Source organism: Pinus tabuliformis, chromosome 9 (genome assembly GCF_031772625.1).
Source record: "Pinus tabuliformis cultivar Carrire ecotype Pingquan chromosome 9, CPIR1, whole genome shotgun sequence".
Taxonomy (NCBI): domain Eukaryota; kingdom Viridiplantae; phylum Streptophyta; class Pinopsida; order Pinales; family Pinaceae; genus Pinus; species Pinus tabuliformis.
The window spans coordinates 1,594,947,329-1,594,974,575 of record NC_142307.1 but is presented as its reverse complement, the minus strand read 5'-3'; the positions used below and the strand labels follow the sequence as shown (position 1 = coordinate 1,594,974,575).

General features: G+C 39.0%; 1 pseudogene; it reads right to left on the bottom strand.

Moving 5' to 3' along the window:
* Window positions 1-13,438: 13,438 nt before the first annotated feature.
* LOC149154834 (uncharacterized) lies at window positions 13,439-14,313 on the bottom strand (annotated as a pseudogene).
* Window positions 14,314-27,247: the final 12,934 nt, after the last annotated feature.

Below are 27,247 nucleotides of genomic sequence, written 5' to 3'. Positions count from 1 at the left end.
TATACTTGCATCATAATTCATTAAACAACCCAATACTGAATCACTGAAACCCTGTCATCAAGAACACAGAACCCAAACCAGAGCACAGAACTCTGCAACAACCACCAGAATCAACAGCAACCTGAAATATCAAATCTTATTATGCATACGCTACTTCACTGTACCAAAACCGCGTGTATAAGCGCTTTCTCCAAAGGCAACCCACGTGCAGATCTAGAAATAATTACTTATGCCTTCGCTGTCAGATCCGACCCTTGCCAAGCGTCCCGAACAGATAAACAACAATACCAGATCTTCTCACTTCGTCAGACACACCTTGCTTGCCTCCACTTGCCTAATGATCTTCTCCTTATATAGCCTTAGGCCCTTTACAATACCACGGTCCAAAACCATAGTAACACAATACCATCAGCTTCAAAACTAGGGATCAACACGTCCGTCGAGACACCATGGTCCAAAACTATAGGCACAACTTCCAAGGAATAACCGCCACGGACCAAAGATAAGTTTTCCACATACACGCTCTTTTACTGAAGCCAACCTGCGTGTACACGCGACTTGGTATATAGCGAACCTGCGTATACGCGACTTGGTATATAGTGAACCTGCTTGTATACGCGACTTGGGCTTAATGAACCTGCGTGTATGAACTTTCTTGGCCTGCTGTACTAAGATCTGTCCTCTGATTAAGTTGCCATCACCTGTACCAACCTCTGAGTGAGTTGCCATCAAGGACAACACTTGTATCATAATGCCAACAATCTCCCCCTTTGAACTTGATGGCAACCACCACACCAAGTCACTCTCTCCCTTTGACATCAAGGACAAAGGGCGGACCAAGATATTCTCTTCTTTGGTATACCTTCTGCTGTCCATACTTCCCCTAAGTACATGCTGAAGTTTTTGATTTGGCTCCCCCTTTGTATATGCCAAATTGTATCAATCCATCCATGCTCCCCTTGAGCAGATGCAGGTTCTAAGTCCAGCAATAACTATTTATCATAAGCCTGCAAAACCATTCCTTTGATCAAACAATAAGATGTATCATTTAGTTTCATCATCAACTTCTAACCATAATGCCAATAATGAATTATTTGAAGAATATGCTCCCCCTGAGTGTGAGCCAACCATGACTAAACCATTTCCTGAGTCTGTTCTGCTGCCCTTTATGGTCCCCCTGAGCCTGAGTCAACCATGACTGAACCATTTCCTGGGTCTGTTCTGCTGCCCTTTCTATATATACGCGACTTTGCAGCCTGTAACTCGCGTATATACGCGACTTGTCTTCATTATATCAGCGTATGCAAGATGGAATACTGAATTTCATCACTTTCAGATTCCCCTGTGTCTGTTATGTCAGCTGACTGAGTTATGCCACACTTTTCTGTCTCTGTCTTCTTCAATTCCTGGAACTGTGATGATGTATGGTCCTCTTGTTTTGAATTTTGAAATCTGCTTCTGCATTCCCTTGCTTTATGTCCATATTTGTTGCATGTATAACATCTTACATATTTCATGTTCCTTCTATCACAATCAATTGCTTTGTGTCCATATGCATTGCAGGCAAAGCAATATCCTCTGAAATACCTGGGATGCAATGATCTTTTGTAATGGTCTTGAACCATTCTACTTCTACATCTGGCTGCAACATGTCCAAGATTATGACATACATGACATTCAACATTATTCAGTGGAGGAGATAATCATCTATCACGTCCATAGTTAGGATTAAAGGATCTTCCTTGAGGAATTTCTTTCCTTGGTTGTTCCTTGTTGAGCATTTCAGATTTCTCCTTAGAATTTCTTGCCTCACCTTGTGAGCTAGATTCACCTTCAACATATTCATGAAAACCAAGACCAGTTTTGATAGCAGGAGACCTTTGGCTATTAAGAATATCATCCAAGACTTTAGTACTATCTTGAAATCGTAAAATCTTATCCTTTTCTTCTAGTTTACCTTTCAAGATATTTACCTCAACTTGATGTTGTTCTTCCTTTTTCAGATACTGATTCCTTAGGTCTTCTTCAGCTTTTCTTCCTTCTTCCACTTGTCGCTTTAGTTTGATCACTTCATGTTCTTGATCTTCAAGATCTTCTTTTAGAGAGAGAATCTTTGATTCAAGTCTCTGAATAGTTGTGCTCTGATCCTTTACTATATCCTGTAATTGCTCCCTTACCCTGGTTTCTGTCTCCAATTGTTCTTTTAATTTGGCAACTTCTTCAGTTTCTGCATTCTTATTTTCATGTGCCATGAAACTTTTAATATCTTCGCTATTATTGGATGAAGCATTCTTCTTTTCATGTGCCATGAGACTTCTAATATCTTCACTATCATTGAATGAACTTTTAATATGGGTATAATAGCTTCTACTATCTTCTTCAGATTTCTTTCCTTTATTATGAGAGCATCTAGCAGCATAGTGACCAACTCTACCACATAGAAAACATTTGAAAGGTAGCTTACCTTTGAACCGTCCAGTTCCCCGTTCAAGATTCTTGACAAAATTTACCTCATCTTCTTCCTCTGACACTTCAAATGCGGCTTCTGGTGGTACCTCTTGTCGAATTTCAAAAGCAGTTAAGATCCCGTGAAGCTGTGACATGGTGATTTTCTGCACATTATCCTTTTCTTCTATGGCAGATACTTTAGAATCAAATTTAGCAGACAGATATCTCAAAACCTTTTCAACTAAGACAACTTCCTCAAATTATTCACCCAGGTCCCTCATACAATTCACAATCTCATCCATACGCAGGAAATAATTAGCTATGCTTTCATTACTATGCATCTTAAGAGTTTCATACCAGATTCTGAGAGTTTGAAGCTTTGCTCTTTTTACCTGATCATCTCCTTCGTAGCTTGTAACGATTTTGTCCCATATTTCCTTAGCTGATTTGAAATGCATGATCTTCATAAATTCTGATTGTGTCAAACTACTCAATAGGACAGTAACCGCTTTGGCATTGAGTTCATATTGCTTTTTCTCTGCTGGATCTCTAGGAGTTGCTGATGGGAATTTGTATCCTCCTTCTACGATTCCCCAAACTTCTGCTCCAAGTGATTGTAGATATGCAGTGGTTCTAATCTTCCAGTGAGTAAAATTGTTCCCGTCAAAGACTGGTGGCCTGATGTGTGCCTCTCTTTCTGGATTAGCCATTCTGATGGATCTTTTCCTTCAAGCGATCAAGCTTCCTCTGAAGGACCTGCTCTGATACCAATTGTTGGAAATAATACTGAGAGGGGGGGGGGGTGAATTAGTATTATCAGATGAGATAAAACTTTTCAATTTCATACTTAGAAACATATACGCTACTTCAATTAGGTGAACCCGCGTGTACACGCTACTGTGTCTAATGCAACTAGCGTATATCTAGAGATCTTATAATTCAGTTAGCTTAATCTTCAGTAAATGCATCAGAACATTATTAAGCATATTAACAGTAAACAGGTGCAGTATAACAGAACAGAACATCACACAAGAGCCACACACATGAACACCATGATATAAGGTGGAAACCCAATGTGGGTGAAAACCACCTGCTGCAATTTGTCTCTTTCTTCTTTAATAAGAAACTTCTTTTACAATGTACTAGTTCAGTCCTTTACCAGTACGCAGGCTACAACCTGCAGAGGGCTACAACCCTCTCTCGTTTTCTAACTACTTCTGGAAGGGAGCTACAACCCCCTCAGCTCTTGTACTAGCCGATCCATTCACTAGTACGTAGGTGCTGACCATACAACCTTCTTTCCTTCAGGGACCACGTTTCATCAATTTTCAGACTGGATCCAAGAGTACAAAACAAACATTACTGCAATACAATCATCAACTTATACTTGCATCATAATTCATTAAACAACCCAATACTGAATCACTGAAACCCTGTCATCAAGAACACAGAACCCAAACCAGAGCACAAAACTCTGCAACAACCACCAGAATCAACAACAACATGAAATATCAAATATTATTATGCATACGCTACTTCACTGTACCAAAACCGCGTGTATACGCGCTTTCTCCAAAGGCAACCCGCGTGCAGATCTAGAAATAATTACTTATGCCTTCGCTGTCAGATCCGACCCTTGCCAAGCGTCCCGAACAGATAAACAGCAATACCAGATCTTCTCACTTCGTCAGACACACCTTACTTGCCTCCACTTGCCTAATGATCTTCTCCTTATATAGCCTTAGGCCCTTTACAATACCACGGTCCAAAACCATAGTAACACAATACAATCAGCTTCAAAACTAGGGATCAACATGTCCGTCGAGACACCATGGTCCAAAACTATAGGCACAACTTCCAAGGAATAACCGCCACGGACCAAAGATAAGTTTTCCACATACATGCTCTTTTACTAAAGCCATCCTGCTTGTACACGTGACTTGGTATATAGCGAACCTGCGTATACGCGACTTGGTATATAGTGAACCTGCTTGTATACGCGACTTGGGCTTAATGAACCTGCGTGTATGAACTTTCTTGGCCTACTGTACTAAGATCTGTCCTCTGATTAAGTTGCCATCACCTGTACCAACCTCTGAGTGAGTTTCCATCAAGGACAACACTTGTATCATAATGCCAACAATCTCCCCCTTTGGACTTGATGGCAACCACCACACTAAGTCACTCTCCCCCTTTGACATCAAGGACAAAGGGCGGACCAAGATATTCTCTTCTTTGGTATACCTTCTGCTGTCCATACTATTGTCCATACTTCGCCTGAGTACATGCTGAAGTTTCTGATTTGGCTCCTCATTTGTATATGCCAAATTGTATCAATCCATCCATGCTCCCCCTGAGCAGATGCAGGTTCTAAGTCCAACAATAACTATTTATCATAAGCCTGCAAAACCATTCCTTTGATCAAACAATAAGATGTATCATTTAGTTTCATCATCAACTTCTAACCATAATGCCAATAATGAATTATTTGAAGAATATGCTCCCCCTGAGTGTGAGCCAACCATGACTGAACCATTTCCTGAGTCTGTTCTGCTGCCCTTTATGCTCCCCCTGAGCCTGAGTCAACCATGACTGAACCATTTCCTGGGTCTGTTCTGTTGCCCTTTCTATATATACATGACTTTGCAGCCTGTAACTCGCGTATATACGCGACTTGTCTTCATTATATCAGCGTATGCAAGATGGAATACTGAATTTCATCACTTTCAGATTCCCCTGTGTCTATTATGTCAGCTGACTGAGTTATGCCACACTTTTCTGTCTCTGTCTTCTTCAATTCCTGGAACTGTGATGATGTATGGTCCTCTTGTTTTGAATTTTGAAATCTGCTTCTGCATTCCCTTGCTTTATGTCCATATTTGTTGCATGTATAACATCTTACATATGTCATGTTCCTTCTATCACAATCAATTGCTTTGTGTCCATATGCATTGCAGGCAAAGCAATATCCTCTGAAATACCTGGGATGCAATGATCTTTTGTAATGGTCTTGAACCATTCTACTTCTACATCTGGCTGCAACATGTCCAAGATTATGACATACATGACATTCAACATTATTCAGTGGAGGAGATAATCGTCTATCACGTCCATAGTTAGGATTAAAGGATCTTCCTTGAGGAATTTCTTTCTTTGGTTGTTCCTTGTTGAGCATTTCAGATTTCTCCTTAGAATTTCTTGCCTCACCTTGTGAGCTAGATTCACCTTCAACATATTCATGAAAACCAAGACCAGTTTTGATAGCAGGAGACCTTTGGCTATTAAGAATATCATCCAAGACTTTAGTACTATCTTGAAATCGTAAAAGCTTATCCTTTTCTTCTAGTTTACCTTTCAAGATATTTACCTCAACTTGATGTTGTTCTTCCTTTTTCAGATACTGATTCCTTAGGTCTTCTTCAGCTTTTCTTCCTTCTTCCACTTGTCACTTTAGTTTGATCACTTCATGTTCTTGATCTTCAAGATCTTCTTTTAGAGAGAGAATCTTTGATTCAAGTCTCTGAATAGTTGTGCTCTAATCCTTTACTATATCCTGTAATTGCTCCCTTACCCTAGTTTCTGTCTCCAATTGTTCTTTTAATTTGGCAACTTCTTCAGTTTTTGCATTCTTATTTTCATGTGCCATGAGACTTTTAATATCTTCGCTATTATTGGATGAAGCATTCTTCTTTTCATGTGCCATGAGACTTCTAATATCTTCACTATCATTGAATGAACTTTTAATATGGGTATAATAGCTTCTACTATCTTCTTCAGATTTCTTTCCTTTGTTATGAGAGCATCTAGCAGCATAGTGACCAACTCTACCACATAGAAAACATTTGAAAGGTAGCTTACCTTTGAACCGTCCAGTTCCCCGTTCAAGATTCTTGACAAAATTTACCTCATCTTCTTCCTCTGACACTTCAAATGCGGCTTCTGGTGGTACCTCTTGTCGCATTTCAAAAGCAGTTAAGATCCCGTGAAGCTGTGACATGGTGATTTTCTGCACATTCTCCTTTTCTTCTATGGCAGATACTTTAGAATCAAATTTAGCAGACAGAGATCTCAAAACCTTTTCAACTAAGAAATCTTCCTCAAATTCTTCACCCAGGTCCCTCATACAATTCACAATCTCATCCATACGCAGGAAATAATTAGCTATGCTTTCATTACTATGCATCTTAAGAGTTTCATACCGGATTCTGAGAGTTTGAAGCTTTGCTCTTTTTACCTGATCATCTCCTTCGTAGCTTGTAACGATTTTGTCCCATATTTCCTTAGCTGATTTGAAATGCATGATCTTCATAAATTCTGATTGTGTCAAACTACTCAATAGGACAGTAACCGCTTTGGCATTGAGTTCATATTGCTTTTTCTCTGCTGGATCTGTAGGAGTTGCTGATGGGAATTTGTATCCTCCTTCTACGATTCCCCAAACTTCTGCTCCAAGTGATTGTAGATATGCAGTGGTTCTAATCTTCCAGTGAGTAAAATTGTTCCCGTCAAAGACTGGTGGCCTGATGTGTGCCTCTCTTTCTGGATTAGCCATTCTGATGGATCTTTTCCTTCAAGCGATCAAGCTTCCTCTGAAGGACCTGCTCTGATACCAATTGTTGGAAATAATACTGAGAGGGGGGGGAGTGAATCAGTATTATCAAATCAGATAAAACTTTTCAATTTCATACTCAGAAACATATACGCTACTTCAATTAAGTGAACCCGCGTGTACACGCTACTGTGTCTAATGCAACTAGCGTATATCTAGAGATCTTATAATTCAGTTAGCTTAATCTTCAGTAAATGCATCAGAACATTATTAAGCATATTAACAGTAAACAGGTGCAGTATAACAGAACAGAACATCACACAAGAGCCACACACATGAACACCATGATATAAGGTGGAAACCCAATGTGGGTGAAAACCACCTGCTGCAATTTGTCTCTTTCTTCTTTAATAAGAAACTTCTTTTACAATGTACTGGTGCAGTCCTTTACCAGTACGCAGGCTACAACCTGCAGAGGGATACAACCCTCTCTCGTTTTCCAACTACTTCTGGAAGGGAGCTACAACCCCCTCAGCTCTTGTACTAGCCGATCCATTCACTAGTACGTAGGTGCTGACCCTACAACCTTCTTTCCCTCAGGGACCACGTTTCATCAATTTTCAGACTGGATCCAAGAGTACAAAACAAACATTACTGCAATACAATCATCAACTTATACTTGCATCATAATTCATTAAACAACCCAATACTGAATCACTGAAACCCTGTCATCAAGAACACAGAACCCAAACCAGAGCACAGAACTCTGCAACAACCACCAGAATCAACAACAACCTGAAATATCAAATCTTATTATGCATACACTACTTCACTGTACCAAAACCGCGTGTATATGCGCTTTCTCCAAAGGCAACCCGCGTGCAGATCTAGAAATAATTACTTATGCCTTCGCTGTCAGATTCGACCCTTGCCAAGCATCCCGAACAGATAAACAACAATACCAGATCTTCTCACTTCGTCAGACACACCTTACTTGCCTCCACTTGCCTAATGATCTTCTCCTTATATAGCCTTAGGCCCTTTACAATACCACGGTCCAAAACCGTAGTAACACAATACCATCAGCTTCAAAACTAGGGATCAACATGTCCGTCGAGACACCATGGTCCAAAACTATAGGCACAACTTCCAAGGAATAACCGCCACGGACCAAAGATAAGTTTTCCACATACATGCTCTTTTACTGAAGCCAACCTGCGTGTACACGCGACTTGGTATATAGAGAACCTGCGTATACGCGACTTGGTATATAGTGAACCTGCTTGTATACGTGACTTGGGCTTAATGAACCTGCGTGTATGAACTTTCTTGGCCTGTTGTACTAAGATCTGTCCTCTGATTAAGTTGCCATCACCTGTACCAACCTCTGAGTGAGTTGCCATCAAGGACAACACTTGTATCATAATGCCAACACCTCCCCCTCACCCACGCTCCCCCTCCCCCTCCCCTCCCTTCCCTCCCCCCCCCTGAGCCCTCCCCCTCACCCACGCTCAACCTCCCCCTCCCCCTCACCCATGCTCCCCCTCCCCGCCCTCCCTCCCTCCCTGCCCACACTCTGCCCTCGCCCCCTCCCCGCCCACGCCCCGCCCTAGCGCAAGCCTCAGCCGGCGCCACCTTGGTAGCCCCCCCCCGCCCCACCGGCGGCCGGGGGATTCCCGGAATCGCCCCATCGTCGGTTGAATGATTCCAGGAATCACCCGACTGTTGGTTGGGCGGGGGGGGCAGGCCACCGATGGGGTGATTCCGGGAATTTCCCGGCCGTCAGTTCGGCGGGCGGGGGGAGGGGGGGCTGCCGGGGGGTGGGCTGCAAGTGGGGTTGGGGGGGGGGGGGTGGGGGCCGCCGGGGGGTGGGTCGCTGAGGTGCGTCCCCCCCGCCTAATTGGCGGCCGGGCGATTCTGGGAATCGCCCGGCCGCCGGGGTGGCGCAGGCCGCAATTACACCAGCCTGGCGGCCTGCCCCCCTGCCCAATCGGCAGCTGGGTGATTCCTGGAATCGCTCGGCTGCTGGTCGGGCGTGGGGGCGGGCCGCTAGGGTGGTGCCGGTTGAGGCTTGGGCGGCGAGGGGCGGACGGAGGGCGGGGAGGGGGAGGGGGAGCGTGGGTGAAGGGGAGGGCACGAGGGAGGGGGAGGCGGAGGGCAGGGGAGCGTGGGTGAGGGCGAGGGCGTTGGGGGAAAGGTGGGTGATGTGGATGGGGAGGGAGAGGGCGTGGGGCGGAGGTGGAGGGCGAGGGCGCGGGGGGAGAGGGTGGGTGAGGCGGGAGGGCAGGGCGTGGGAGGGGGGAAGGGCGCGGGAGCGTGGGTGAGGGGGAGGGCGCGGGGGCAAGGGTGGGTGAGGCGGAGGGCGTGGGTGTGGTGGGTGAGGGGGAGGACGCGGGGGGGAGGGTGTGCGGATGAAGGAGGGGGGGAGGAGGTTGTCACTCACGATAGTTGTTATTCATTTTGAATTAATGGAAACTTCTGTTATACACCTTCTATTTACAAACAATTTTATTCACTTCTTTCATGGTTAAGTTTTCAAAGATTTTTAATGTGCACGGTTCATTTTGTTTCGTGCCTGACTGGGTGATATATCTTTTATTTAAAATCTTTGGTGGTATATTATAATTACTTTCGGTCAAATACTTTTTTATTTTCAAATTTTTTTAATTCATTACATATATTTTTTTTGTACTTATTAAAAAATCAGACATATATTAAATGAAATATTAAAATAAATTGTTTTAAATTTGAAAATATTATATTTTTGGGTTTAGTAAATATCATTTTGAGCGTAAAGTTTAAAAAATGTTTACATGATTTTTTATTCTTCTACATTTTTATTAGATATAGAATCAAGATAGATCTATGAAGGTTTTGACTAAAAGAATTATAAAATGTAAGAATTTTATTATTTTCACTACTTTCATGTTTGGTTCCAATTGATGATGTCATTTAGAATTCAATTTAATGTCAACCCGGGAAGGTAAACTTAGAAGCGCTTATCTAAAATATATAGATTTAGAAGGATTCCTAATTTGTCCAAGATCTTAAGGTCCCCTTACAAGAACATATTCATTAAGACCTCTTTCAATAACTAATCAAACCTAGATCTAACAATTGTTTGAGATCTATGGTTCTCTTACAAGAACATATTCTACAAGATCTCTTCCAACATTAGAACATCTAATAAGAACTTAAAAGCCTAGATCTAATAATTGTTTGAAATCTTACGGTTCTCTTACAAGAACACTTTCAAATAAGACTCTTCCAATATTAGAACATTTAACAAAAACATAAAATAAATTATACCTAAAATAAGCAAATAAGCATGCAAGTGAGGCCATGGGGGCCCTCCATAACTCCACAAGCACACCACTTCAATGGAGACTCAAATGTAGAAGCAAAATTGAAGTATGATCCTTTATTCCAAAATCTCCATTACAAACCAACTCTAAGGTTACAACTCTGAGCTTCTAAGATTACATACTCCAAAATTCTAAGATTACAAAAACTTCAAGATTACAAATGGAGGAGATTGTACTCCTATTTATACAATGTGATGAGTAACAAACTCATAATGATCATCCACTAATCTCTATTTAGTTCCATAAATCTCTCAACCATCTAGACACATAACCCCCTTTTGTCCTTGATCTTCTCCATGAGGTTCATCTCTTCAAATTCGAATTTGATCATTCAAGGCCACATAAAGGTGTCTTGGAAGCTTCCTTGGCACCTACACATGTCACAAAAACAACCCACTTTCCAATTATAAAGTAAAATATATTATTTTCGAATATTTAATCAAGAATTTCTCTTAAAAATGCTTAAAAATAAATAATATTTGGAAAATATAAATGAGACCCATTAATGGTGAATAATAGGGAAAATGAAGTGACATGGTGGTGAATAATGGGTGATATAATGGAAACATAGGTGAAAAATGTATGGTAATGAGTGATATTTGTATGACATTTTGAAGCCCAAACATACTCCCCAACTGAAGCTCTTGCATGTCCTCATGCAAGCTACTACAATGACTTATTTGATTTATTTCTTAGATGAGCTTCCTTTTACAAGATGTTTGGTTCTTGTGTAACAAACATCTTTCAATCATGGACTTCCTTTTAACTTTGCACATCTTTGGATAACTTTTATTTTTTTGCAAAGCATTTGCATCTTTTAATGATTGGTTCTTGTGTTACAATCATTATTTACTTTGTTGAGATCAATCATTTTAAGAAGTCATTTAATATGCTCATCATTTTGTAGTAGTTTTTATTGTGGGAAGACTATGTGGGTTAAGATGTAATATGAATGAGGGAAAAAATGAAGTGTGAAATTCCCCCCTCCCCAACTGATGGTTTTTGGCAATTTTTAATGAGAAAGGGAATAGTGAAATAGTGGAATATTTTCCAAATATCATCATTTTAGCATCTAAAAAGAATTTCAAGATTAAAGGTTAGAAAACATCATACCTTACTTACCTACAAAAGTGGATGAATCATGCATGTTCAGCTGCTACAATTCTGATCTGAAGCTTCTTCTGCAAGTTGTGGATGAAAGATGGATCTGTATTGTCGTATCTACTACTGGATAGTTTGATGAATCTGATGAGTCGGCTGAATATGGCTGAAAATCTATAAGGCTTGGAAGGTATACAAAATATATAAGTTACATTCCCCCGCCCCCCCCTCAACCTTATTTATTGACTTGTCCTCAAGTCATGACAAACTGGAAAACAATGAAAGGAAATCTGCTTCATCTGCTATAAAATATGGGTCTTCAAGTCTTCAACGGTTGATGACACAAATATTACTATGTGATTAAATGTGCTGGTGTCGAACATAGTAAGAATTTGTTGACTTAGTGGCCATTAATGAATGCCACTAGCCAACACGAGAGCTCCCACCATTGATTCCAATGGGAGTCAGGATGCTTAACACACCTTTGTAGGTACGAATGAATTTGTCGTGGTCGAGTCACCTACAAGATCCAACGAACAAGGGATATTAATGTACTCCCATTGTTCATTGGCAAGAATACTTGCCATTAAGGCATGCAAGCCTCTAGGTGTTTTTTAAAAATTTAATTAGACTCTAGGACTTTGACTCAATGGTATCCATAGAAGCAGGGTTTTATTTGCGGAAATGAAGGGGAATGGTAATGACAAGGAAAATGGCAATAAGCTTGTAAGGAATGGATGTAAGGAAATGCATGGTGTATGAATAAGAACTCTTGCTGTGAAAAATGGATATGGAAATGTCATGCTTTATGGATTTACAATTGGTGGAATTCAAAATCTTTTTCAAAAAGGAGGGTGCAAGGTAGTGGTTGTGGACATGGATTTGTCTTCAGAATTTTTCATGAATTTAGTCTTTGGAAGACTAATTGTCATCACAATGTAATCTTCTTAATGATCACTTTATTATCGTTAAAAAAAAACTTGGCAGAAAGAAAACATAATAGTGTTCAAGAAGAATTGCACATTTCCTTCATGATTCTTACGCAAAAATTTCATACCAAAATAAAACAGATTTAAGAAAAATCAAAGTGTTGAAATTAACTCAATTCATGATATTAGTATCAATCCATTCTTAAAAATAACCATGAAAAGTAATACTCCCTGTTTGTGTCAGATAACTCATGAAATGTGCTAGGTAAAAAGATTGACATTAGAAAGATCTGTTGTGTTCTGCATATTAGTATGTCACATAAAAGCATTCAACAGAAAGATGTTATGAGTTTAATGCCAACTTGAAGCTATCGAAACAAGATAATCATCATCTCTAGAATCCTCCAATGTTTGATAAATCGATTTTCGAAATTTGTTTCCAAGTATCCCATTTTTTATTTTCAAATCTGCGTGAATTTTGTGAATTTTTTTTTTTAAACAACAAATTTAAAAAGAAATTATCAAAAGTAATAAATAAATGAAGACATATATTTTTGATTTTTTTTTTTTTATTATTTATGTTGATTTTTTTATTTATTTAGTTTTTTTTTTAAACAAATTAAAAAACATAATTTTTTTAATTTATCATTTAAGTTGAGTTTTTTTTTGAAATGGTAAAATCAACACAATTTTATTTATTAAAAACTAATAAAGAAAAATTCTCAAAATAAACTAACTCTAAAATGAAGTTTCCAAACTCATCAACGTTTTTTTTTTTTTAAATCAATGCCCAAAGAAAAGAATTACCATGTCTTTTTAAGCTCAAAATCTGCTTCACTGCTGGTGAATTGGCATGGTGAAGTGTATGATGCATTTCTGAGGCATGGACAATGTTGTTGGTGAATTGGCAACCCGCGACAGTAGATCGGTCTGGCGCACTAGCAGCGCTGCTGCTGATGAGTACGTTATAAAAGCATACAACAATCAATGCCTACTCCAAGTCACTGGTGAAAAATAGAATGTTGTGAATGAATTTTAAGAAGAGAAAAAAAATGAATTTAACTATGCCAAGGGAAAAGCTAAAACATATCATAGCACTCCACTTAAATAAAAGAGATTCCCTTGTCAAAATTGTGGTCAGAGTCCAGAAAAGGCTTCCAGATTCAACTCTTCCCTTGTCGTTGATGAACTGCGTGAGTTTCTGGCATGTTTATCTTCTGAATTTGCAGTATGTCCAGAGTTCAAGGTGTTGACATAGAAATATGAAGCCCCAAGGTCGGGAGGCTGGTCAGCTGTGCTTCTTCGGCAAGCAAGAAAACGCTTTATCAGCCCTCTTAGAAAGGGGCCATTGTATCTGGTTCATACTCCATATAATACGTTATTCCTCCCATGCATAGGCAGAAAAGTGCCACTTCAACGTTTCTTATATCTGGAAGTAGATATCTGTTCACTAAAATATACCACAATGAATCTGCAGCTCGAGGAAGCACATAAAGAGCTAATTCATCTCATCTGCTCTTCCTCTATAGCAAGGCAGACAAAGCAGCCATGCCTCTAGTGAACCAATACACAAGCTTATGGTCCCTTGTTAAAACCTTTCTTTGCAAGCGTCTAACTCCCTGAAATATTCCTACAAAAGCCGACAGGATTGATGTAGAGCGCACAGCCCCATTAATAGCATTCCAACATGTCTGCATGGGAGACTCCATAAACTTTTGAAGATGAAGGACAACATACGACACAAACGTCAATGAGAAATATAATGGATATGTGTTCAATACATTGCATTGACATTATGTGCTAAACATGAGGCTGAATCCAGATGTATAACAGAACATGGAAAAATTGAAGCAGATGGATCCAATTTAAGAGACGGGGAACCCTTTCTGCTCAACAAATAAGCAGAGAGAGAGAGACCAGATCAAAATGCTTTGACAGCTTCACGATGGGCGTATTGGCTTTCTTGACTTTGGTTTGTAGATGCTCATTTTGAGCCAGGCAACACGTGAGGGTGAAAATCGCTCAAATCGAGCCAATAAATCTGCATGCAAAATCGCTCAAAATCTGCTCTACTGCCAGTGAAACCCGTAATTCTCTGGGCATTAATTGTAAAAACCGTTTTTCTTCATGCAGTCCCCAAAATAGGGTCTCGAAGAACCGTGATTCCCTCTCAAACCGTTAGGAATTCAAGAAAACGATTTCTGGGTTATGTAACTATTTCTATTGTGGAAAAAACCCATGTCTTCGTTTGTCCAGATTTGTCCTGGTTTGATCACAAACTACTTTTTAAAACTGACGTTTTCAGGGGTTGCGTATGGATTGCTTGTAAGATAGATTTGCGTGGGAACCTTATCTGGTCAGTGGTGTCGATTTGGTTGAATTATAATCATCAGTATGGATCGATCGAGTTTTTTTCAGAGAGAGCATTTGGAACCAACAAACCCATGAGACTCATGACATTGACTGCATAGAAATATTTGAAGGTGTAATTGTATGCTCGGTAGTGATGCTGCTGGAGTATTTTTTAGCAGAGAGTGATATGTAACCAGTGTGATATATGATGCATGTTGCAAAGCCAATGCATGTCTAACAGAAAGATGGGACGCAAGTGTAGAAATGCATTTGAGTGACCTAGAAAGATTCCTGTTCCAATGGATATATATCTATGTTGTATATGGCGCAGGAACGATAGATTTAAATCGAGAGGCCAAAACTAGAGAATATGATAAAAAAAATTGCAAAATCAAACAATCATATGTGCATTAATAATGCCATTGATTTATTTCAATATGATGTGAATTTAGTTTGAATAGAAAATTGTTGCAGCAGATTGATATCAGAATCTTGCAAATTTCTTATAATCTATAGAATGTGCAGCTCAATTTTCCAGCGAGAGTTTTTTTTTATTCGAAATAAATCAATAGATTTTCTGATTTTCCTGATCGCACGAAGCGCAGGAAGAGAGCATACTAATCTCTTGATTTTTTTTATTTATGCATGTTAGCGTGGATGGATAAAACACAATTAAGATTTGCGACAAAACCTTGCATTATCTACACTCTTTCTGCAATGTCACAGGGGCGTTTAGACTCTCGGAAGACAAGGCTTTCCGATAATCAAGCTCCTGGCTCACCCGTGATACAGAAACAAGACATAGAGATGCAAAGATGTGCCACTAAATTTATTCATGATGATTTATTTTTTGAAAACAAGACTAAAAACTTCTAATGATAATGACTTCTAATGAGATCTCATTTTATTTATTTATATATTTTTTCTATTCTACATTAACTAGAAACATTTTTTATTTTCTAAGTAAAAGAATGCTTCCAGTGAAGCCATCTACGAATTAAAAGTTTGAACATGCTCACATCACGATTTAAAATTTTTACGTTATGTTTTACACATATGTGAGTAACCTATCTTAGAGTTGGCTCAAAGTTATTGTCCTTGCTCTCCAAGAAGTACCTGTTCAACATTGTCAAAGTCCTCATCCGTAGATGGATTAGTGAGAAATGGGGGGTTTTAAAATAAAAACTGAATTTAAATTAACTATGTATGAAAATAAAAAAATGCTCCAAACTTTGAACTCCTTTATGAACCTGTTGTCACCAAGTTCCACAAATTAGTCCATAAAAACAAATGCATAAAATAATTACTAAATCCTTCTAGTTGCACTTCCCCGGCAACGGCACCAAAATGTTTGGTTCCAATTGATGATGTCAATTAGAATTCAATTTAATGTCAACCCGGCAAGGTAAACTTAGAAGCACTTATCTAAAATATATAGATTTATAAGGATTCCTAATTTGTCCAAGATCTTAAGGTCCCCTTACAAGAACATATTCATTAAGACCTCTTTCAATAACTAATCAAACCTAGATCTAACAATTGTTTGAGATCTATGGTTCTCTTACAAGAACATATTCTACAAGATCTCTTCCAACATTAGAACATCTAATAAGAGCTTAAAAGCCTAGATCTAATAATTGTTTGAAATCTTACAGTTCTCTTACAAGAACACTTTCAAATAAGACTCTTCCAATATTAGAACATTTAACAAAAACTTGAAAACTGAATCAAACAAAAACATAAAATAAATTATACCTAAAATAAGCAAATAAGCATGCAAGTGAGGCCATGGGGGCCCTCCATAACTCCACAAGTACACCACTTCAATGGCGACTCAAATGTAGAAGAAAAATTGAAGTATGATCCTTTATTCCAAAATCTCCATTACAAACCAACTCTAAGATTACAACTCTAAGCTTCTAAGATTACGTACTCTAAAATTATAAGATTACAAAAACTTCAAGATTACAAATGGAGGAGATTGTACTCCTATTTATACAATGGGATGAGTAACAAACTCATAATTATCATCCACTAATCTCTATTTAGTTCCATAAATCTCTCAACCATCTAGACACATAACACCCTTTTGTCCTTGATCTTCTCCATGAGGTTTATCTCTTCAAATTAGAATTTGATCATTCAAGGCCACATAAAGGTGTCTTGGAAGCTTCCTTGGCACCTACACATGTCACAAAAACAACCCACTTTCCATATATAAAGTAAAATATATTATTTTCTAATATTTAATCAAGAATTTCTCTTAAAAATGCTTAAAAATAAATAATATTTGGAAAATATAAATGAGACCCATTAATGGTGAATAATAGGGAAAATGAAGTGACATGGTGGTGAATAATGGGTGATATAATGGAAACATAGGTGAAAAATGTATGGTAATGAGTGATATTTGTATGACATTTTGAAGCCCAAACATTTCATATAACATATACATAGTTAATTTTGGAATGTTCTATTCGTAATTTACTTTTTCTACATTAGAATGTTAATGCATACCCTTTTAGAATGTGAGGGGGGGTGAGGGAGGGGGAGGTGTGCGGGTGAGGAGGAGGGCGTGGGCAGGTGGAAGGGTGAGCAGAGGGCATGCGGGTGAGGGCGTCAGTGCTGGCGGGCGTGGGCAAGGAGGGCGTGTGGGTGAGGGGGCGAGTGAGGGGGAAGGCAGAGAAGGGGAGGGCAAGGGAGAGCGAGGGAGGGTGAAAGGGTGAGCAGGGAGGTGGAGGCCGTGGGCGGGGCTGTGTGGGGATGTCCGGTGGGCGAAGCTGCGCGGGAGTGCCTAGTGTGTGAGGGGGTGTGTGAGGGGGTGGGAGGTGTGAAGGGGTGTGGGAAGGGTCAGGTAGGTGGGGGGGCAAGAGGGGTGGGGGAGAAGCGGGTTTGTGTGAGGGGGTGAGAGGGGTGGGGGAGAGGCGGGTGGGTGTGAAGGAATAGGGTCGATGTGGGCGCATGGAGGTGGAAGGTGGCCGGGTGCGGGTGGGGATTGGGAGGTTGGCGGGTCAACGGGGCCGGATGCGGGTGATGATGGGGAGGTTGGGGGCCAGCCCACCTTGCCCGCCCCCGCATGCTCACCCTCACCCACCACCCACCCATCCACACTCGTGCACCCCTCTCGCCCACACCCACCTGGCCCGCCTGTCGACCCTGCCCGCCCTCACCCGCCCAGCTGCCCACCCCGCCTAGCCGTCCCTCACCCGTCGTCCTGCCTGCCCACCGATTCGCCCGCCTGCCCGTTAGGGGTGGCTGGGCGATTCTGATTATACAAATAAAAAATTTATGATATATTTTCGTTGTTAATTTAAGTTAATATGTTTTTTGTTATTTACTAATTTATGTGTTTCTATTTTTCAGGAAAATTGCATCAAAGAAAATTTCTGTGAATCTTTCTAAACCAAAGACTCTTAAAGGTGCATCTTCAAGAAACATTGGTGAACGAATTCCACCTGAGCTCATGGCTACAAATCTTTCAAGTGCCTCAAGTGATAAGAAGATGATTTCAGACTGGAAGAATTCAAAAGAGGTGAAATTTCCATCAAGAATCTGGTATGTGAAAGAAAGAGAAAGCACAAATGTGAATATATATCTATATATTGATATACCAAATGATAATGGAATCTTTGAAGTGATGGGAAGAGTCATAGATATGTGTTCGGTACTGGACATTGAAGTTGTTTACATACTTACAAAAGCTCCCAAGTCACATGAAAGGATTAAATACCAACTATCATATTCATTGTATGACACGAGAGAGGTATCTATAAAGTTGTGTAAACAAATCATAAATGAGATGACACAAAACATCGTAAGTATTGTTATTTATATTTGTATTTTGCGTTCTTGAAAGTGTCTCGCTATATTTTTTTAACTTTGTTTTTTATTGACATATGATATTTTGTTTGGTAGAATTTTGTTGAAACTTGTTCAATTAGGTTGGGAGGCATTCATTTCATAGAGCATGATATCATGAAAGTTGTCAGCAGTGTTTACTCAGTGTCAGAAGAAGATATGGAAAACAAGCAAAATGTAGTAATTGATAATGCTACAAAACTACATCCAAAGAATCAGAAAAAAGGCCTCTGGCGGATAAATCTAGCAAGGGTAAACAAGTTACTTTTGAGGATGATGAAGTTGAAACTAACAGTGAAGCATATGTTGCCATTACTAAAGATGACATTGGAACTGAGAAGAGCTGTAAAAGACCAAAAGTAACAATGCCCAAGAATAAATCTGTTGGGAATGTTATGACGAAGAAAATTAAAGTTGAATTGAGGCTTCTGTGATCCATATCAAATTTATGAGAGATTCTTCAGCGTAAATCACATAAAATTTCATAAAAGTAAAGTTGAAGATTTTGAAGCAGTCATTACCAGCAATCAAGAACCTAGTGAAACTTCAAAAGAAAGCAGAGAAATAATTACACCAGGAGCTGATTTAGAGGATGGCATTATCAAAACAAAACAAAATGCCATTCGAGAAAATTTGACAAAGAGAAACTTAATTGATGGTGGTTGTACATTTCAGCGTAATGTCAGGCAAACCTATAAGGCAAGTGAACGACAATGTCAATATCAAGTTAGAAAGCCACATCATCTGCATGCTCACAACTTGAAGACATTGATGAGGTACAATCCATATGCTCATGTGGTTAGTTATGTGTTTCTTATTGATCCACTTCAAGTTCCCAACAAAGAAGCATTTGATAAGTCAAAATGTTTTGAATACAATTATTATGTGCTTAGGGGGAACCATTCTATAGAAGCTCAAAGACAATTGATGGAGGAATATCCTAATAACCCACATTTTGAAACAATGAAATGTATCATTTACGGTGGTTTATCAAATACAAAATCAAATTTAGTGGCATGGGATCATAATTCAAATAATGAATATAGGATGTTTATGACTTTCATCCAAAGAGTTAGATTTATTCATAGTGAATTTGAAGAAAAATGTGGTGGGGATAGGATAAATGTTACTGCAGATTTTTGAAAGGAATGTTGTATGGAAATAGGCTATCAAATTGAAGAGAAAACCAATTCAAAAGGTGGAAAAGGCAACAAAAATAGTGATTTATGCAGAGGTGTTGATAACATTTTCCAATTGGAATTTAGAACTGGAGATGTTTGGAATTTGATTGATGAGATTTTTAGCATGTGGGAAGACATTGCCATTAAAAGCCAGAGGGTCAAAAATTCTAAGCCACTGATATGTAGCAATAGTAAATCAGCTCCTGAAATGAAGCAGCTTCCAGATGATATGACTATCACACCTTGGAGAGCGATGCAAGGAGTGAAAGATGAAAAAACTGTCAAAACAATATTATCTGGTGTGAGGTCAGGGGAATTATCATTGGAGGAAATGTCTGAAGAATTTCAAAAGTAAGTTTATTGAATTAATTTTTATTTATTTCTAAATTATAATTATATTTTAAATAAAACATGTTCTTGGTAGTATTTGTTATATATATCATTATATTAACTTTTTATTACTTTATCTATGCAGTCACAAAGTTTACATGAAAATTCAAGAACAAATGGTTAGATTTTTGAATGAAGATAGTTGGGATGATGTTGTATGCAACTATCCAGATTCAAGTTCTACATCAACATTAAAAGCTTTTTATCTTGCTTTTAAAAAGGTATCTTGACTTATACATTCATTTTTATTCACCTATGTACTATTTTTAATTTATAACTTACACATATATTTGTTTATTTTATAAAAGATGAGGAAGGATGATAATGGGGCGCCAAATAGTTTCAAAACCTTTATTGAAAAAATAAAGATTGAAAGACTGAGAAAGCAACATATTAAGAATGTTCAACTTGATCGAACTCTTAATCATTTCATTTGGAATGGGCTAGACACTATTCAATATCAAGTAATACAAGGCGACTATGAAGACATTGCTAAACTCATACCTAAAAGGGATTATGCCCTAGTCATTGTAGATATTCCCCATGGTTTCAATATTCCAAACATTGACTATGATAGTGACCCTTATACTTATCAAGCTCTTAGTAAAGTGGTTGCGGGATTTGTAGAAGTCACATCATCACCATTATGAAGATTTTTGACATTTCATTCAGACACACAATTGGCAATGATATTGTCAACCTTCAAGGGGGAAACAAATTCAAGGATGCAACTTACATGGTAAGACGTTTAAAATGCATATTTGATTAATGTTGAAAAATTTATTTATGTATAAGTTAATTGAACTTTTACTATTTCATGTTACAGGCAAAAGTCAAATCTTCTTAACAATGAAGATCAACAATTTATAAATGATTGTGAGTTCATTCATATTGATAGTTTGACAAAAGATGATAGCCATATGTCTATGATTTTTAATCGGGTAGATGGAAAGAGTCATAGCCAAATACTGACTTATGATGTTGTTGTGAGAAAACTAACATATGAAGACAAAGAAGCAAAAGGAGAAATAGTTAACATTTATCAAAAACCACAATTATTGATTAACTATCTTATAAACATATGTTCAAATGAAGGCGATTGGGTTTTGGATTTATTTTTTGGCTCAGGTAAGTTTTATTATATGGAATTGAATTTCAATATGTTATTTTTTAATTAATATGTCATTGTACTAATTTAATTCATTATTTATTTTTTGCTTGATAATTAGGTACAACACTAGCATGTTGCCTTCAAAAAGGAAGAAATTGCATTGCAATTGAAAAAGATCCAGTACAATGCAATTTCATTCAACAAAGAATTAATGCTCTTTAATTTCTTCCAGATGCAATGCAAGAAATTGGGTTGAAGAAAGGGGACTTTAGTGAATCATGTGTGGCAAAAAAGGCAAAGGAACTCCAACCACCATTACATGGAATGTTTGGAAAGACATACATTGGGAGATTCACAGGCATCAAAGATCCATTAGAAGAGGAAAATGAGCAAAAAGAAACAGAAAATATTGTGGAAGAAGACAATGATGAAACTCTAGAGGACGAAGAGTTTGGATTACGTGACATTGTTGATTAAATTCAAGTTATGCTTGGAAATCAAGCTTTGCAATGTTTTTACTTTGACATTTTATAAGAAGAGTAAACACTCAATTAGGGTTGTTATGCGTTCAATATTTGTAATATGTGATTTTCGCATTGATTTTTAAGTTAATCATTATTTTTTGAAAAAAAAGGTGTTTATTATTATTTTTTTGACATGAAATTCATAAAAAAAACTATTATTTAACCATTTTTAGTTAAAATTTTCGTATAAAAATTGTCATTTTGACATGTCAATTCTAGGAAAAAATTATCAAAACGTGTAGTTTTTTAGTTATATTTATGTTAAAAATGGTTATTTTTATGTACATTGTTAAAAAACATTGTTTTTTAGAAACAACTATTTCAAGTGGATTGAAAAATTAATTAAGGATGTATAAATATGTAGAATATCGAAAATTCAAAATATTGACCTTCTAATTTAAAAATGCAAAACAATAAAAACCTCACTACAAAAAAATTAAAATTAAAATAAAAAACAAGAAAATATGAAGAAAACGACCACTTCAAAAATTATCAAATTTACAAAATAATTATTTACATTTTATACATTAGAAAATTTAAAGCCAAAAAACAAGTCTTTTTAAAAAAAGGTCTGATGCAGAATACCCACTTTTTCAAATTAGCATGAAAATCACTACCATTCTAAAACGTAATGTACATAAAAAAAATTAAAGTGCCAAAAACTATGCTCTAAAAAAAACATGTGTGTTCTGCATCACCCCTTTTCAAAATCAGGTCACTTTTTTGCTATCTCTACGAAACGGGTAACATTATTAGTTCCCGTTTCAAAGTTTACATTGATTGAAACGACTTGGTCCCTTGATTGGAATGACATGTTGGATTATTCGCATGTCGTATGTTTTCATATCATCATATGTCCATGCAAACACATCCTGGTATTGTTTGAACAAGCGAATAAATGCTTGCCACTCTTGCTACGTGTAACATGTACCGAGATTGACGAACTTCAGATCTTGTTCCATTCCCAGGTTTATCTATTCATACATCATGATGGAGTTGTGGGTTTTGCTATTCCTTGGCCCCTGAAAGCGGTTCTGCAAGTCATAGAGATTTTCCAAAGATACCACACCCTTGGGGATGAGGTTTCCTTTCTTGTCATCAGCCCTAGCTTGCAAAGACTGCTCATGCTCATCTTCGTCAATCGCTATGTCTTTGAAGACATCAACATTAGCCATGAAATGCAGTATCTGTTGATCATTGTCAAAAACACATAAATTAGTTATCTTATTAGGGATAGAAGTCTTATGCAAAATTTCAATATTAAATCTATCCCTAAGTGGTGACATTCTAGAAGCTGCGTTTGCTAAAGAATTGGAGGCTGCATTACGCGCTCTTGGCACAACAATGATATTAAATTCTTGGAAGTTAGAGATCAATTGCCATACCTCTTGCTGGTAACTTTTTAGATGAGGTGATAAATAATGTATGGTGTTACATACCTATCATACCACTATTTCCGAATCACCTACCACTTTAAGCATAACAACGTTGAGGCTAATGGCTTTTTGCAAGTCAAACACGAGTGCTTCGTATTCAACAATGTTGTTTGTGCACTCAAACTCCAAGCGGCTCGAGATCAAATGTTTCTTGTGTTTTGGGTCGATCAAGGCACACCCAGCTCCAGAGCCATCCTATGTCTTTGATCTGTCAAAGTACATGGTCCAAAACTCATTTATACATGGACCGTTCAACGTGCTTGTACTAATGCTACTACTACTAGTGTTACAATGCGCTATACAAGTTTCATTTCCATCAGTTGGGAAAGGAAGGAGACCCAACTGCATGTCTGGTGGGGTTAGAGCTAGCTATGCGAGATAACACCCCAACATTGTTTCCAAGAGGCAGTTGCCAAACATGAGCTCTGCGAAGGCCAACGGTTCGTTCTTGCCATTGATGGGAGTGATGTTATGCCTCATGTATCTCTCATATAACACCCGGATTTGATTGCTTTTGCCCTGATACAGAAGCCACAAGTGTGACCAATTTGTAGCAAAGTATCCATTCAACTTGCTAGACTAGTCTCTGCTGAGTAGTAAGCCATATGCTTCTAGTATGTCCACAACAACAATGTTTATGCACTGGTGAACTTGGTCATCATGAGATAGTTGGATGATCACATCCCGAAGTTCACCAATGGATGGTATGCATGTCTGATCGAGTTGGATGATTTACACGGATGTCTTTCTCCATTGCGCATTGATATTCCTAGCAATGGAGAGCGGCATGACGTTGGCCGGTGCACCAGAATCAACCAAACAATTGTGAACATTGCAGTTAAATATTTTGAATGAAAGCAAGAATGGAGGGAAAACATAGTTTTCTTCTTCCATCTGGAGTGTGTTTAGCACAATTGTGAGTGAACCAGGGGATGTTCTTTCTCCCTTGCTGGTAGAGTTTGCACTGTCTATAGATGTTTGCACCAATGCGCACAGCAAAATATCCCGCTCACTTTGAATCTTAGCCAACTCGAACAAACTGATGTTTGCACAAGTTTTCTTCATGTCTTCCACAATGTTGTAATCAAGAGTGGGTAGACTCACCAAGATGATCAGGGTCAGACTTGTGTTCGTATTGTCTGGCGGAGTGTTCTGCAGTTTGTTTCTCATGGGTGTGCTCTTGTTCGCCGCTGTCTTCCTGGGCTTGCTTTGTGTTTTCTTCTTTTGGATGGCTGGTGGATCAACCTTCCTTAGCAGTTCAAGATTTTCTCACATTTCCCCAAATGTAGGGGGAGCCCCTTGACTTCTGAGATTGTATCAACCATTTTTATTTTGGGGCTGCTTCTCGGTGTTTGCCTTTTGTGCTGCTTGTGAGCACTAATACATGTTGATTACCTGCCTAGTGCTGGGTGCCTCATTAGATGCAAAATCTTCATCGTCGTATGTATCTCTCAGTTGGCACTACGTACTACTCACTACATTTAGTGCATGGTTGCATACTGAGCCTGCAACTCATTTCCATTCCGAACAAGACCCTTCCAAGTGATCATCTTCATGGAATGAGAAAAATTCATTATTCACGCACTGTTCTAACTAGAACACTGAACTGGAGCTCTGTGCAGTTTTAGCCGGGAAGCGGTTGCTGCCTGATGACATGCTTCCTTTCTATTGTCTGGGTGGTTGATTGCTCGTAGATGTGTCGACCATTCGTTGTTTGAGCTCAGACACTTCTGTTGTCAAGTTCTTGACAAGACGAGTAAGGGTTTCAATATCACTTGCTTCCTTGTGTTTACCCTTGCTCACCACAGCCTATGGCTTCTTTCTCGTGTCTATGGAGTCCTTCACTGGTTCATCATCCTTTATGACTCCAATCGCGTGCAGTTCCTTCTCTACAACAATCGCCTCTTCGCAGTTTTCTAGTAATGTTGGTTTCGCAACATGCTTGAAAAACTGCAAAATGCTGGTTGGTAGTGCGAACATGTAGTAATCGACAGTGATGGAGTCATGAGGTTTCGTGTCCACTGCAAACTTGTTCAATATGTGCAAAAACCTCTGATTAAAATCTTTTACCTTTTCTTTCGCCTCCATCTTTAGGCTGCCCAACTCTTTGAGAAACATGGTCGGGGTCTTGTCATCAGCAAATTTTTCCAGAAACATGCGTTTGAACATACCCCAGTTATGGATGGAGTTGACAAGAAGGTTGTGATACCATACTACTACACGACCATCCAAGGTACATGGGAACAGTCTGCATGCAACATCGTCATATCGTACCTCGAGTGTCTGTAGTTGTAGGTAGAAGTTGTCCAAGTGGTCTTTTGCCTTCACTGCTCTGTCAGGGTCATACTTTGTGAGCATTCTCTCTGAATGCTTTGGCATCCTGTGCAAAGCACTCGGGAGAGCCAATGGTCCCTGAGTCATCCATTCTAGTTTTTGGTCAGCCATGTCTTCTTCTTCTTCATCCTCATCCTCTTCTTCAGAATCTAAAGGTTCTAGCTCTGAGTCTATTAGTTCATCTCTGCCTCCACCTCGTCTGCTACCTTCCCCTCCACCTCTTGTACTAGAATCTGAGACCAATATCACGAGGGTGTCTCGTTCTCCCTGTCGGAAGGCTGGAGGTTCCTCTCTATTCTCAACAACTTCTGCTAGACTTTTGGGTGTGGAAAGAACTTATTCTTCCACTAATGATACAACAACTCTTGTGGGGGTGATCTTTGGCTTTCTTGATGCATATGGAAGATCTTGTATTCCTAGGATAAGTCTCATTACTTTCGTGAACTGACGGGTGATGGAACAGACAAAGCAGAGGTGTTGGTACGAAGTTTTTTGTTCACATCTAGGAGGTGAGGAGTAAGCAACTTCAGAGTTGTGCGTAGGTGGGAAGGAGTGTGAGTTACTGCCTTGACCAAATGATTGATGAGTGGGGGTGAGAGGACATTCAACCATAAAAAACTGGTGGCCCTCCTTCTAGCGCCAGAAATGTTGACAGTGCTGGACTTGCCAACATTCAGGGGATCTCCCCAGTATGAAGTCCCAACTAGACCTCACACTATTTGTTGTAGGAGTCCCATCCAGTATGATGGCCCGATTTCCATTATCTGAAAGGTTTTCCTTAGCTATTGCTTGTCAGCACATGAGAGTGGTCTTCTTTGTCTTCGAACAACAAGGTTCATGTCCTTAGTGAGTGCTTAATGTTACTTGTGTTAAGGTTCTTTCATCACAGAGGGAGAGGGTGGAAGTGAGTCTCAAGTCAAAAGGGAATAGTCCCAACTCTGTCAAAGACACACAACACAACAGGACATGTGCAGCTTCCGACAGAGTAGTCCACATGTATGTGATAGTCCCAAACACACAGTGAATATATAGCATGTGCAACACCCTATGGAGTAGTCCACATGAGTTTCGTGATCATTATAACAAGTTTATGGGAATGGTTCTGTCGAATGTCCGACGAGATATCCCACATGGGTGAGACAATGTTAACAACTTATACAACACATTTTCGTAAGAATATGTATTAGAACAACTAGAATAGTTCAATTGTTTTAACACAGGTTAAAGCAACATGCATTACAAGTGTCAAAAGAATAGTCTTACAAAAAAATAGAATACACGTGTGGAAACGTGATGGCCTGTTATCAGGCTTCTGAATTAAGTGAAAGTTCCAAGACAGATTGGTACACTATACATCATTGACCCTGATAGCGGGGCGTTGGAGCCAGTACTCGCTCCTCAAAGAAAAGACTACAGAATCTCAAGGCTATGTGGGAGGAGCCAAGGTGAAAAGTCTTTTGCATGTAGAAATGAGGGGTATTTATAGCTAAGGGTAAAACTGGTCCTTTTGATTGTTTTACCTCCCTCACGGCTCTTTGACTTACATGACTCTTCAACTTTACATGTCGCTCTCTTGGACTTCCACGTTACATTACATTGATTACAACAATATGGCCCATAGTAGTGATGTGGTTGAGATGACTCATGACATGACTCGACACGACAGAGC